The following is a 13,598-nucleotide window of genomic DNA, read 5'->3' as shown; positions in this document are numbered from 1 at the left end:
CAAAAATATTCCATGAGCTTTCTTATATCTCCTAGATATAGGACAGACACCTCAAAGGCTTACTCCTTATGATTTGTTTTGTCAGTCTTTTTTGACATTTACTGTGTTATTCAATGCGTTGGCTATAGTAGTAAAGGACAAACTCAATATTTTATCAAATATTTTTGTAAAAATGGTTTTATACCTAAAGTAGTCCTAAAATTCTAAATCAAATAGCTAAACTCTTTCTGGTGTGACCGTCTTAAAACAATTCCATATCCCGTACAGAAAAAAACACATGCATTTCAAAAGGGAACATGTGATTTAAATCAAATAAAATGTATTAATCACATGCTTTGTGAACAACAGGTGTAGACTAACAGTGACATACTTACGGGCCCTTCTCAACAATGCAGAGAGAAGGAAAATAGAGAAAATATAGAAAAGTAATAACACTTAATAATATAAGTAATAATAAATACACAATGAGATAAAGATAACTTGGATGTATACACAGGGTACCAGTACTGAGAAGTTGTGCAGGGGTATGTGGTAATTCAAGTAGATATGTGCATACAGTTGAAGTCGGAGGTTTAAATAAACCTAAGCCAAATACATTTAAACTCAGTTTTTCACAATTCCTGACATTTAATCCTAGTGAGATTCCCTGTCTTAGGTCAGTAAGGATCACCACTTTATTTTAAGAATGTGAAATGTCAGAGTAATCGTAGAGAGAATGATTTATTTCAGCTTTTAATTCTTTCACTTTCCCAGTAGGTCAGAAGTTAACATACACTCAATTAGTCATTGTCCATTTGGAAGTCCCATTTGCGACCATACTTTAACTTCTTGACTGATGTCTTGAGATGTTGCTTCAATATTTCCACATAATTTTCCTGGCTCATGATGCCATTGATTTTGTGAAGTGCACCAGTCCCTCCTGCAGCAAAGCATCACCATAACATGATGCTGCCACCCCCGTGCTTCACGGTTGGCATGGTATTCTTTGGCTTGCAAGGCTCCCCGTTTTTCCTCCAAACATAACGATGGTCATTATAGCCAAACAGTTCTATATTTGGTTCATCAGACCAGAGGACATTTCTACAAAAAGTACGATCTTTGTCCCCATGTGCAGTTGCAAACCGCAGTCTGGATTTTTATGGCGGTTTTGGAGCAGTGGCTTCTTACTTGCTGAGCGGCCTTTCAGGTTATGTCGATATAGGACTCGTTTTACTGTGGATATAGATACTTTTGTACGTGTTTCCTCCAGCATCTTCACAAGGTCCTTTGCTGATGTTCTGGGATTCATTTGCACTTTTCGCACCAAAGTACGTTCATCTCTAGGAGAAAGAACGCATCTCCTTCCTGATCTGTATGACGGCTGCATGGTCCCATGGTGTTTATACTTGCGTACTATTGTTTGTACAGATGAACGTGGTACCTTCAGGTGTTTGGAAATTACTCCCAAGGATGAACCAGAATTGTGGAGGTCTACATTTCTTTTCCTGAGGTCTTGGCTGAATTCTTTTGATTTTCCCATGATGTCAAGCAAAGAGGCACTGAGTTTGAAGATAGGCCTTGAACTACATCCACAGGTACACCTCCAATTGACTCAAATTATGTAATTTAGCCTATCAGAAGCTTCTAAAGCCATGACATCATTTCCTGGAATTTTCCAAACTGTTTAAAGGCAAAGTCAACTTAGTGTATGTAAACTTCTGACCCACTGGAATTATGATACAGTGAATTATAAGTGAAATAATCTGTCTGTAAACAATTTTGGGAAAAATTAGTAGACGTCCTAACCAACTTGCCAAAACTATAGTTTATTAACAAGACATTTGTGGAGTGGTTGTAAAATTCTGACTTCAACTGTACATATAGGTAGGGATAAAGTGGCTAGGCAACGGCATAAATAATAAACAGTACCAACTGCTGATGTGATGCAAGAAGAGTCAATACAGATAGTACCGATAGCTATTTGGTTAACTATTTAGCAGTCTTATGGCTTGGGGGTAGAAACAGTTCAGGGTCCTCCTGTTGGTTCCAGACATTTAATATGAAGTTAATGTGATAACACGTGACAACATGTGAAGCAACATGTGACAACAAGTGAAGCATCATGTGATAACATAAAACTACACGTGACAACATTTGAGAGCATGATCTCATGTGAAATAAATGTGACAACATGGGGATGCAAAATGTCAACCATGAAATTGAACATGTGACAACATTTGAGAACATTTGAGAAGCCCAGGTGACACATGTTATTTTGAATATTCTAATTTAAAGGCCTAATTTAAGTTAATTTAATTGATATCGTCATGGTTTTGTCTAGTTACCGGTTTGTTCCAGGGACGTCCCCAAGGACGTTGTGTCATGGTCCCCTGGAGTTTTTTTGTCTAGTTGCGGTGAAAATATGTTAAATCTACGACAAGTTCTATATTTTTACAGTTAAATTAAGATGTTAATGTTGAAGGACAGTATGCTGCTGTATGCTACTTGGGACCCAACTTCACTTGCAATTTGAACTCACAATCTCTTGGTTGCTAGCTACCTTAAGTTCCTTCTGCACCACCAGGTCTGTGGGCATAGTGGAGATTCACTATATAGATTTCTGCACTTTGTCTAAAGTTGCAGTAAAAATGAAGTGAATATATTCAACAACTTTGTGGTTTCTCTGAAAGGACAGTATGCTGCTGTAGACTGATTTAAATTACTGTAAAATCTTCGGTAATTTTGTACTATGACCACAAGTGGGACTCAACCTTTAATGGGATTTGAACTCATAACCTCTTGGTCGCTAGCAACCTGAAATGTCCGGCTACAGTGCAGCTACACCACCAAATCTGTGAGTGCACAAAATATATGGCCACAGACTTATTGGCAAGAATGCATTTCTGCACTTTGCTTCAAGCTGTCCAAAATCAAGTAAATATTTGTCCAATTATCACCACCAATTTAACAGTGCTCAAGAACGCTTGACGTAGAGTACACATCAATTCTTTGTGGACTTGAACTTGCAACCACTTGGTTGGGCATTTGATGTTTCTGCAGTGCCAGCAGGTTCATACTTATTGCTTGGAACATACACTGAGTGTACCAAACATTAAGAATACCTTCCTAATATTGAGTTGCACCCCCTCTCACCCTCAGAACAGCCTCAATTCGCCGGGGCATGGACTCTACAAGGTGTCAAAAGCGTTCCCCAGGGATGCTGGCACCTGTTGATTCCAATGCTTCCCAAATATGCTAATGAGCACCCACCAGCTCATTGCTCCCACTTACACTTCTTATGCTGCTTTCGTAACCAAGTGGGAATTTACTACATACAACGGGGAGAAATCCATTTGAACGGCCCTCCAACTGGTAATTAGATGTGGGAAACGTGTCTATCATCCTGAGCTCCCACTTCTCCCACATCCTGACCTCTGAAGTCACCTACTAAGAAAATGACCTTGATTAAAGCATTTACGGCAGTTAAATTCAACAACAATTATTTATAAAAAGCAATCTATTCATATGGTTTTTGAACACTATAGGTTCTTTACAAGCATGTAGTTTCAATTTATGGTTTCCGCAGCTTGTTGGCCATTATCCAATCATTGTTTCTCAACAAGTTGAAAGAACGTGAATACATCCAACTGATATTTATGACTTCATAACTGGTAAATTCCCACCTCCCACTTGGTTACGAATGCACCAAAAGTGCACTATGATTGTACCTGAAACTGCTTTCATAATCTGGTGGGTGTCACGGATCCCTCCAGAACTTTTATTACGCACACCTGTCCCCTATTCTCACTGATTGTATTTGTATATATGTGCCCTTTGGTTTCCATTGGGCTGTCGGTTATTATTACAATGTCCGTTGGTTCGTGTGAGTAACTGTGCTGTGTGTTTTGGCTGTTGTGCCATTGTGGATTCCGCAGATGATTACGGGTCTCGTCCTGTGTGTTAATCATTGTACACTTGTGTTATTTATTCAAGGTTCTCCTCGCTCTTTTGTTTGGGTTTCAACCCTGTGTTTTGTATAGTGTTTGTTTGGTCTTCGTCCCCGTGCCTTTACACGGCACGCCGTAATTTGGGGTATAATAACAAAAACTATTAAGCATTCCTGCGCCTGTCTCCCGACCCTTCATACCAACGTGACAGTGGGAATTTATCACAATGGCCCTCCAACTGGTAATTACTAGTTGGAAACGTGTCTATCATGCCACGTTCAAAACAACTTCCGACTTCAGTGCATTCAAGACTTGGGGAAAAACCTGCTCCGACTGGGAAAAAGCTTTATGAACGGTCATCCAACTCGGAATTCCATGTCTGTAACTTGGGCCTCTTTCTAGAGCTCAGACTTTCCAACCTGAAGATCACTGACATCATGATTTGACCTCATATTTGTCAGAGTTCCCAGTTGTCTTGAAAGCACCATTATTCCTGAGCTCCAACTTCTCCCACATGCTGACCTTTGATGTCACTTACTAAGGAAATGACCTCACTAACAGCATTTCCGGCAGTAACAACAAAACATTATTAATAAAAAGCAATTTGTTGATGTGGTTTTTGATCTCCAATTGGCATTTCTTGATGAGTTCAAAGCACATGAATGCATCCAACTGGTAGGTGTTCTTAATGCTGTGTATACTCAGCGTATGTTCTCAGTAACAAATAACCATCTGGTGGCACTGCTCTGACATTAATGCACTCCAGACCAAAAGCTTACAAGTTTAAATTAGGTCTAGATTCTATCACTAGCAGACACCCACATAGCAGTTGTTTTGGAGGTGGAAGTGTTACAGCTGTCAAATCCACAAGCAGCTCCCGGCGTTATACCTAAAGCGGACATTGCCATTTGCTGTACGGAGCTGCCTTAATTTAAAACCTTTTACTGCAGCGGGCTAAATCAGGGTCACAAAGAGAGTTTCTTGGTAGTCTTAAACAAATCTCCTTTAAAACAAAAGTATACACCTCACACACATGGTTATGGGCTTAAAATAAGACATCTGCACCATGTCAGAAATAGATTTTAAATGCATAAAATGTTTAGTTTGCATCCCAATATTACGCTTTATATACATCATAGAAGACTGAAATATAACAAAACCGTTTGACATAGAAACACCGGATTTTCTGTGGGTTTTTGAGATAATGTTGATTAATTATGAAATTATGACATTTTGCATTTAAAGTCACATTTTGCATGTGAACACATGTTTTTGGAACACTTCACAAGTGACATTTCACGTGAACACATTTTTGATACACCGTACGTGACATTTCACGGGAACACATTTTTGATACACCGTACGTGACATTTCACGTGAACACATTTTTGATACACCGTACGTGACATTTCACGTGAACACATTTTTGATACACCGTACGTGACATTTCACGTGAACACATTTTTGATACACCGTACGTGACATTTCACGTGAACACATTTTTGATACACCGTACGTGACATTTCACGTGAACACATTTTTGATACACCGTACGTGACATTTCACGTGAACACATTTTTGATACACCGTACGTGACATTTCACGTGTGAAATGATGTTGTAGCATGTTAACACATTAACATCACATCAGATCAAACCATCCCAAACTTGTATAAGTAAAGTGATGAAATGAAATGGTATGGGGCTTTTAATAAAGTAAGTGGTATACTGTTCAGCTAAAGTATCACCCCACCTCTAGATTTGAGGTACACTGATCTTTCTGCCCGAACACAAAGTCTGTACCATTCCTCTACACATGAAATACATACAATACATCTCTGTATTTAGCAAAATAGCTATTTTAGTATCAGTTATATCAGTATCAGCTATTCTGACTATTCTCTCATCATTGATTTCATTCACTTATTTCAGCAATTTGAGGGGTTTTCTGTATAGTTGTCTAATGTTGTTGGGGCATTTTATTCTGTTTAATGTTCCTCCTGACTCCCTATGATGAATATAAATAGAATCGTTTTTCTCTGAGATTGACTTTGAAGTCCAAAGCGTAGGAATGCAGGTGAAATCAGGTTCTAACACAGACATGGTGGCGTGGCAGGAAAATCTGAATACTAAATAAACATGCACCGCGTAGTCATGTGTGTCAGATATGTACGTTGAGAACACTACACGTTAAAAGCATTGCCTGTGTATCTTAACAACTCATTTTGTTTGCAGGGCATGGCCTGTGAAATCTCATGTGAACGTTTGAATCCACATGTGAAAGATTACGTGAAACTTCATGTGAAATATCATCACGTGAAGTGTTCCAAAAACACATGGTTTCTCATAATTTCACATGTGCAAACCATGTGGAAATATCACATATGAAATCATGTGATTTTCCACATGTGAAATCATGAGTTTTTTCCGTAAGGGCTGTTAACAGTACATGGACCTCTGTATTGGATATCTTTGTATTTTTCCGTTTGACTCAGCCCTGTGAGCAGAGGTTCCTCTCAAACACATGTAAGGTGTTAGCAGACCACACAGACTCTCATCTTAACCTCTGCTCTGTCCGACCGTCAATAACACATTTTACCCAGAACATCATTTACGAACAACAGACCAGCTCTGAGAAATAGGTAAGCATGATTTACAACTCCACAAACTAATCTGCGATATGGTTACTCTGTTTACACGCAAACACCTCAAGGCACATAAACGCGTAGTTGACCTTTCTTTCTCTCTCTCTCTCCTCAACACCAAAAGAGGAGCAACTGTGTAATGGCTTCCACATGTGTGAGCAGACTCCAAGTCCACCACCGAGGCTGAGGCAGTCTATCAACCTTTGAGGTGCACATGTACTGGTATTCATAGATCAGGGCTTTAAACCAGAGTGTATCATCAAGGCACAGTGATAGAAAGTGATAGACCTTCATCGGCCTGTGAGTCTAGATCTAGTGTCTGGGTGGGTGGGTTTCACTTTGGCAGATGGGGAAAGAGAGGAGTAGTCTGAAGTGTTTGTTGTTATATACTCTTATACAGTACAACATTATGCTATGGACCGTGCTGTCTTACTTTTCAAACCAACATAATTAGCTTGTTATTCCACTGGCATTCATGTGACTGACTATGCGCTCCAAAAAGCACGGACATCCCCGCTCGGTGCTATCCAATTCCACATCATGTCTTGGTTGTGTGTGACTGCTGTATCTAAGACAACATACAGTAAAGTGAATGGTAAAGGCTTGGGCAAGCTTGCAGTATAATAGGGTGATAGAGAGTGACTGCTGGGTTTGAGCAGGCGGGCGGGCAGCGCAGACTGGCCATGCACCTGCAGTAAATTAATCAGTCAGTGTCTGGGTGAGATTATACAGACCAGCTGTGCACACTGGAGGTCTCGAGTAAAGCTGCACATTTCCCCCTATGCTAGAAGAGGGAAGATTACAAATAGTAGTTCAACAAAGGAACCATTCAGTCCTTGCTAAAGAGCCCAGAACCGATGTGTGAAATGAGCGATGTATAAGCATTAGCTATCCCTCAGTTATATGCATTTCTCACCCTCACCAGTATCAGCCACTGTGAGGAGGCCTAACCCTTGTTAATATGCCATACATCTTAGAAGCAAAAAGTGCTATCTAGAACCTAAAAGGATTGGTTGGCTGTCCCCATAAGAGAATCTTTTGAAAACCGCTATTTGGTTCCAGTTAGAACCCTTTTGGGGTTCCATGTAGAACTCTTTCCACGGAGGGTTCTAAATGCAAGCTGAAAGGTTTCTACCTGGAACCAAAAAGGGTTCTACCATGAGCCAAAAAGGGTACTCCTATGTGGACTGCCGGTTCTTCGGCTGTAGCGTTTGTTTTGACGTGTTGTGTGATACCATTCAATTTTTTATATTCATTTTAATTTGATGTTACATTTATTTAACCAAGAAGGGCTCATTGAGATTTAAAATCTCTTTTTCAAGAGCGTCCTGGCCAAGATAGGCAGCACCAAGTCATTACAAAAATTATAGACAAACAACATGAAAAACTACAAGTCATTTAGTAGAAAACATAGAATTCACAAGAGTATAACAAAATCAAAAACAGCAAATGAAAAACATTGACAGGTCAGGGAATCAGTCTCAAGATCATTCATCAGTGATTATATTATATTATGATCAGATATACCAAGGTCATTACTGGGATTAATTATTGTAAGCATTGTGCTTTAATAGTAAACTGCCCAGTGAAAAGTTGAATGGACATAGCTATGCTTAATTAGCCATGTATTGACCATCCCCACCCTTGTCCAATTACATGGAATGGCCCTTTAATTAAGGCGCCAATGACACCATTAAATTCATTTTTCAGAAGGGCAAATAAAACTGTAGTTCAGAATGAATGATTATGACAAGTTTTCTCAGGCATTGATTCCATAAGCTGGCAGTACACCGTAAGCTTTCAGTTAATGAAGGAAAACCTTGACATTCACACACAAACACACCGATGGGTTTTTTCACCCCTGCCCAGATGCATTTTGGGCAAAAGTTATTGCTGATGACATCACAACAGCCACATGACCAGTCGTGAAAGCCAACTGCTCCACACATACTAATACATATAGTTTTTTAAAATCACAAATGTAGTAGTCCCCACTACAGTTTAATATGTCTAATAACTTCATATGACAATGAAATATTAGGATTCATTTATATCAATGCAATTAGTTTTGGGCCACATTTGGCACTGGCTTCTGATATCTGTCACCACACTCACAAACATGCACACAGAGAGAATTCCGTTGGGACCACACATGATGCTGGCTTGGGTTAAAGCAGTTATCCACGGTCTGTGCCGAGCTCCATTCCCAAGATGCCTCCCAGTTGTAACCTGAACTCTTTGAAGAACACATGGGATGAGCATGTGTGTGTGTGTGTGTCCCTGTGCTGCTCTCAGATCCAGGGTTCATCAGTCATGGGGCGATTGAGCAACAGTCTGCCCTCTCCTCGATAACTCCGTCACCCGGAAACTGACAAGTGGTCACCATACTATATGTACAGTAGGAGTGTCAATTCATTCAGAGGAGTTTGCTCCTCTCATGTTTTCTATCCTCGCCTCGCCTCCTCTTCTCTTTGACTTTGACCTTTTTCAGTAGTAGGCGAGGAGAGGACGGAGGAGAGGATGCGAGGAATTTAGGAAATCCAATTGAGATTCTCCAATAGGGTAAACATTACTCTATGGATAATACTACATGATCACATGATCTGTCATTTAGGTAAAGGTCATCAATAACCACTAATACAATTTTAACAAATATTTGTATATAATAAACTTACTTGACACTTTAAACTAATTCATTAGTTAAAAATAAGTGAAGATATACATTATAGGAAATAAATTCATATGTGTTGGCTACTCTTCAGAAAACAGTTTTGGCTAATGATTTGTTATATGCTGTCACGACTTCCACCGAAGTTGGTTCCTCTCCTTGTTCGGGCGGCGTTCGGCGGTCGGCGTCGCCGGTCTTCTAGCCAACGTTGATCCAGTTTTCATTTTCCATTTGTTTTGTCTTGTCTTCCCACACACCTGGTTTCAATTCCATCATTACATGTTGTGTATTTAACCCTCTGTTCCCCCCCATGTCCTTGTCCAGAATTGTTTATTGTAAGTGCTTGTGCACGTTATGTCTGGTGTGCGATGGGTTTTGTACCCATTGTATTTGATTGTTTTGTTTACAGTGATTTTATTATTAAACTGTGCCGTTGTAACACAGTTTTTGCTCTCCTGTGCCTGACTTCTCTGCCGCCAGTACGCACCCCTTACATATGTAGTGCATTCGGAAAGTATTCAGACCCGTTCCCTTTTTCCACATTTTGTTACATTACAGCCTTATTCTAAAATGGATTACATTTTTTTTAAATTGTCATCAATCTACACACAGTACCACATAATGACAAAGCGAAAATAGATTTTTAAAGGCCCTTTGCTATGAGACTCAAAACAGTGCATGTCAGAGCAAAAACCGTAGACCTCTGAGACAGGATTGTGTCCAGGCACAGATCTGGGGAAGGGTACCAAAACAATTCTGCAGCATTGAAGGTCCCCAAGAACACAGTGGCCTTCATCATTCTTAAATGGAACAAGTTTGGAATCACAAAGACTCTTCCTAGAGCTGGCTGCCCGGCCAAATTGAACAATCGGCGGAGAAGGACCTTGGTCCTGGATGTAACCAAGAACCCAATGGTCACTCTGACAGAGCTTCAGAGTGCCTCTGTGGAGATGGGAGAACCTTCTAGAAGGACATATGATCTCTGGATCACTCCACCAATCAGGCCTTTATGGTAGAGTGGCCAGATGGAAGCCACTCCTCAGTAAAAGGCACATGACAGGCACCTAAAGACTCTCAGAGCATGAGAAACAACATTCATTGGTCTGATGAAACCAAGACTGAACTCTTTGGCCTGAATGCCAAGTGTCACATCTGGAGAAAACCTGCCACCATCCCTACGGTGAAGCATGTTGGTGGCAGCATCATGCTGTGGGGATGTTTTTCAGAGGCAGGGACTGGGAGACTAGTCAGGATCGAGGGAAAGATGAACGGAGCAAAGTACAGATGAAAACCTGCTCCAGAGCGCTCAGGACCTCAGACTGGTCTCTGAATGTCCTTGAGTGGCTCAGCCAGAGCCGGGACTTGAACCTGATTGACCATCTCTAGAGAGACCTGAAAATAGCTGTGCAGCGACATTCCCCATCCAACCTGACAGAGCTTGAGAGGATCTGCAGAGAAGAATGGGAGAAACTCCCCAAATACAGGTGTGCCAAGCTTGTAGCATCATACCCAAGAAGACTCGATGTCGTAATCACTGCCAAAGGTGCTTCAACAAAGTACTGAGTAAAGGGTCTGAATACTTATGTAAATGTGATATTTCATTTATTTTATTTTTAAACATTTTACAAGCATTTCTAAAAACCTGTTTTTGCTTTGTCTTTATGGGGTATTGTGTGTAGATTGATGAGGGTAAAAAACTATTTCATCAATTTTACAACAAGGCGTAACGTAACGTAACAAAATGTGTAAAAAGTCAAGGCTTCAGAAGACTTTCTGAATGCACTGTAAATAGCTATTCAACAGTCATGCACTTAGACGGAATAGTTTATTTTATTGTCCCATTATGACAGTGAGACAAAGACAAGTTTAAGGTGCCATAGGATAATATAATATTTGTAATCAACTACCAATCAACTACCAACATACCAATTCATAATTACAATTGTGTTATGAATTATAATTGTCTTGTGAATTATTCATAATTGAGTAATGAATTCATATGAATTCATAATAGATTGTATAAAATGAATAAACCTGAGTCTTTAACGTTTTGCAACAGTATTTTATTGATCATGTATTGCATCATACAAGTATACCCTTCTCCAATGAATGATTCACTCCAACTAAAGCAAGATGACTTTACACTGTCCGTTAACAACAAAGCATTTTCTAAGGCACTCTGTACTTATGCTTTTCATCAAATGATTTAGCTAACATCATCTCATACTTAATGGCCATTGTCATCTATGGCCTTGTCTGTATAGCTAGAGAAACAAAGTGTTCTTACTTTGCAAAAGGATTCTCACTTTTACGTAGAAATAAACCAATAAATATAATTTTGATATGATTCTTTATATGTGATGGGGGAATAACATTATATATTTTTATTTATTTACATGTACTAGTAGCTCTTTGACATTTGAAGAGGATTTGTTTTTTGTCTTCCAAAGACAAAACTGAAAGAGGATTTTGTTTTGTTTTATTACCACTTCAGGCTATGTTAAGATGTGAATCTGAGTATTTTAAGAATATAATCCACATATCCAATAACTATATTCCAAGTGAAATTCTACTTTATATTGCACTTAGACAAGAAGACAAAACAAACTGCTGAAAGCTTGCTTACACTTGTTTTCTGGCTACTCTTGTCTAGACACAACTTGTTGAGAAGGGACTGTATAGACGGTTGCAGACCGATGATTTAGAAAACATAGGACTGTCAATTTTCAGATTAAAAGTACTTTTTATAACATATATCGTACTGGACGTTTAAGACAGTGAAGGAAACAGTTTTACAAATGAAATGGTAGAGTTTGGGTTTTCTCTGGCTTTGGGAATATATTTCCAGTGGTTCTATTGTCTCAACAATTTAAATTAGAGAACCAACCAGGACACTTCAGTGACACAGCAACAGAACACTGCACTATACTATAAGATTATTCAGCCAACACGACAGATATGTAACCTCTGACCTCCAACAATCACTTTATTTTCAGATGCATAACCAAGCGTTATAACTCTCAATAGAGGGATGCAACTGAAAAATACACCCCAGTGCAACTTTTAAAGGCGATAACTTTTAATGGGCGAGGAAACAATTGATTTAATCATTCAGACTGCCATTACATTTTTTAAATGAACAAAATTGTTGTCCATACTAACTGCAGATGTTTCAAATGACAGTTTTCCTCCGTTTCCCCAGTCTTGGATCTGTTCTATGGTCCATAACTATTTTTCTAATATTCATAAGAGGAAATCTGTAATCTAATATATCCTTAGATGAATAGTGTTCAATTACAGTTGGATTAAGACAATTTATCTTTCCCATCTTTTTGGGTAATGTGCATGGATTTGACATATCAAAGAGTCCAAAAGCTAAACAAAACTATATATTTAAATAACATTCAATCGCCCACCTGCTAGTCTAAAACCATAATGTCCCAGACAAGATGGTTGTGTATTACAGTACGTCATATTGAGCCACATCATCACGTTTGTCTAGTTGGAATACGTGGAATAGTCGGTCCACTGTTGTGAGCAGTGTGTTCAAACTGGCTCAATGTCCTTCTACATTACATGGCCTTGTCTGTCTGAGGGTGGGCTAATCCGGTTAGCATGGTGGGCCAGGGAGGAAATGGAGGAGTGATGGGGACAGGGAGGGGTTTAATACCCCCAACCAAAAGGCTGTATCTATTTATACAAATCCCTGAACACACACACACAAAGACATCATCATTTCTGCTTATATCCACCTTGGAATCTATGCGATAGCGTATGATTTACACGGCTGTGTGCCAAGCACATACACATATACAAACAAACACACACCCACACATCCACTGTACACACGCATACACTAAGCGGCAGCGTAGGAGGCCTATAGGCCACATCTCAATGCTACTTTTGTTAACTCATCCTGATAAAACACCAGCAGTCCTTCTCACCACTACTGCTGCCTTGCCTCTCACATGCAGGCAGCCCACTTGTCCACAGCCTGGTAGACAGAGGAAGGCATGTGGGGTTGTCTGACATGACTTCAGGAACACAACCTTTCATTGCATAGGGTCTGCCCAATGGTTTGCCCATTCCATGTGTGTGTATGTGTGTTTGTGTGTCTGCGTGCACAGGCAGGTGCGTGTACGTGTGAGTTTGTCTGTCTGTCACGCTGTGTATATCCCAAGCAGGATGATGAAACAGGATTATAGCAGTGTCTGCCCCAATCTTAGAAGAGAGAGTGTGTGTGTGTGTGTGTGTGTGTGTGTGTGTGTGTGTGTGTGTGTGTGTGTGTGTGTGTGTGTGTGTGTGTGTGTGTGTGTGTGTGTGTGTGTGTGTGTGTGTGTGTGTGTGTGTGTGTGTGTGT

The sequence above is a fragment of the Oncorhynchus kisutch genome, linkage group LG26, assembly GCF_002021735.2.
Source record: "Oncorhynchus kisutch isolate 150728-3 linkage group LG26, Okis_V2, whole genome shotgun sequence".
In the NCBI taxonomy this organism is placed as follows: domain Eukaryota; kingdom Metazoa; phylum Chordata; class Actinopteri; order Salmoniformes; family Salmonidae; genus Oncorhynchus; species Oncorhynchus kisutch.
This window is presented reverse-complemented; position numbering follows the sequence as displayed.